Here is a 2,500-nt window from a genome sequence, read left to right on the forward strand (position 1 = left end):
ACTGAAGATCAATGTCACTTTAACACACATTCAGATGGAAAGCACTTCTATTATATTTCACAGTATTAGTGTTTTTGCTGTGCTCTTGAGCTTGCTGAGACTTCTTTATAAACATTAAAATCTTTTGACTGGTAGCGTAACCTTGACTCTGCCGTTCTCCATGAGTTTCATCCTCTCAGAAACACGCTCCTCTTGAAGCTCGAGGTTCTAGATTCTGTAGGAGGCTGACCGTTCACTGGACGCTGAAGAACAGGTTCTCGCTCACTACACGTTTACGGTCCCTGCGCTCGTTCGAGTTTATCGCTGAAATGATAGAGCGAGGAACACATCAAAGGAGAGAGAGAGAGACAGAACTGAGCTGATGTCTGTGAACTTCAGACGTCTCTCTGGATCAGAAGATCTGCTTTGTCTGCATCTAAAACGCCCGTCAGAACCCAAACCTGCGCTGTGACCCGGGCTCTCGGCTCTCACCTGCTCTCCGGGTTTAAGGTCAGTCTATTCTGAGCCGCGGGTGATGCTTTCTGCATTCCCTCATAATTAGTGAGCTCCCGGGATCACGGCCGCTCTTTAAATAGCTGCTCTTGTGTTGCTCGAGTCTCTGGATGGACACAGAGCAGAGGAAACACTGAAAATCAGCGGCTCAGAGCTCTGATCAGATGAAGATGTTTGATCGATCATCTTCACCTTTAAACCGGCGTCTGAGGTGACCCTAAAAACCATACGGTGCCCTGGTTAGAGTCTGACTAGTCCTCTGAGCAGCGGACTCTCTAGTGCCACCAGCTGACTAAAGTAGAACTTGGTCTGGAATTGTTTTTCTATTATTTCATGTTGAGTTATATATATATATATATAAGAAAATAGAATAGGCCCCAAAACAGAGCCCTGGGGACCCCACCACAGGAGAGACTCACAGAAGAGCATTCATTCTGCTCAACTTCATGGGAGCTCTTACAGATCATGTTTGAAAGAAACTCGGATGTTTCGGATCGAACTGTTTTGTGATATTTCTGTGTTCTTTCTTCCAGCGGCAGGTCCTCTGGATCTCCAGTCACAACCTTAGACTTCAACTGAACTTGTTACTGGCTTTGTACTTGATGAACATATACTATATTTACTCAGAATTATCAGTTATATATATATATATATATATACAAAATACACAAAGGTTTTTTACATTTGAATGAAATGAAATCTAAGTCTTAAAAATCACGTTTTATTCACAACATAGAGAACATAAAAATGTTTAAAGTGAGAAATTGTACACTTTTATTGACTAAATGAGCTCATTTCAAGTTTGATGATGCTACAGGTTTCAAAAACGTTGAGTAAAAAGATAAAAAAGAAAAGTAAAGATGAGCAGAGGCTCTTCAGTCTGTGAAAGACTACTTAAAAAGATTGTGAAATACTTTAAAAACAAAGAAAGTGTTGTAGCAGGCTTTGAGTTTGAAAAGAGCTCATATATATATATATATATATATATGTGCATGCAGATATATTGTTAAATAGATACATATTGATGAGTTCTAAGAATGATGATTATACAGTCATTTATTGAGTATGAGTCTGAACTGCAGAGACTTGAAGAACTATACTGTTTAGAGTAAGTTTATTTCTATATCAACATACTAAAATGACTAAGACTTACATATAAATCATAAGATACATAAATATGTTCTTCCCGGGAGGAATTAGGTTCTTAAGCCCTGATGAGTCTCTGTCTTAAGGATATATTATTATATTATTTTATTCATAGTTTTGCTCTGTTCACTCACTTCCTCTCGTCTTCTGTGCCTGATTTAATGTTTGAGTTTTACTTTCAAAACAAACAAGCTTTTCCGTCTCTCTGTGTTTCATGCGGCTGATGGCTGTAAAGTTAAATGTCACCATCCTTCATTCATCATGACCTTTAATCAGCTACAGAAGATCCATGAAGCTGCTGATGTTCACGGGTTCAAGAATCATGTTCAGCTGATTCTCAACCAACTCTGATTCAGAAACAGAGAACACACACACACACACACACTCACACACACACACTCACAGATACACACACAGATACACACACACACTCACACACACACACACACACACACACACACACACTCACAGATACACACACAGATACACACACACACTCACACACACACACACACACACACACACACACACACACACACACACTCACAGATACACACACAGATACACACACACACTCACACACACACACACACACACACTCACAGATACACACACAGATACACACACACACTAACACACACACACACACACAGACTGTTGAATCTGGTTGTGTTCATGCTCCTCTGAAGTCTGAAATCTCTTGAAGACTCTTCCCTGTTCCTCGAGGAACGTCGTTGCGTGAGATTTCTCAGCGCTCTCTCTCTCTTGTAAATCATAATTGAACAGTAGTAACGCAAAGAATGAGCTCCAACGCTCTGCTTTTAATTCCAGCGTCTGCTGCGCCAAGAGAAGAGAGCTGAGA

The sequence above is a fragment of the Puntigrus tetrazona genome, chromosome 18 (genome assembly GCF_018831695.1).
Source record: "Puntigrus tetrazona isolate hp1 chromosome 18, ASM1883169v1, whole genome shotgun sequence".
Classification (NCBI taxonomy): domain Eukaryota; kingdom Metazoa; phylum Chordata; class Actinopteri; order Cypriniformes; family Cyprinidae; genus Puntigrus; species Puntigrus tetrazona.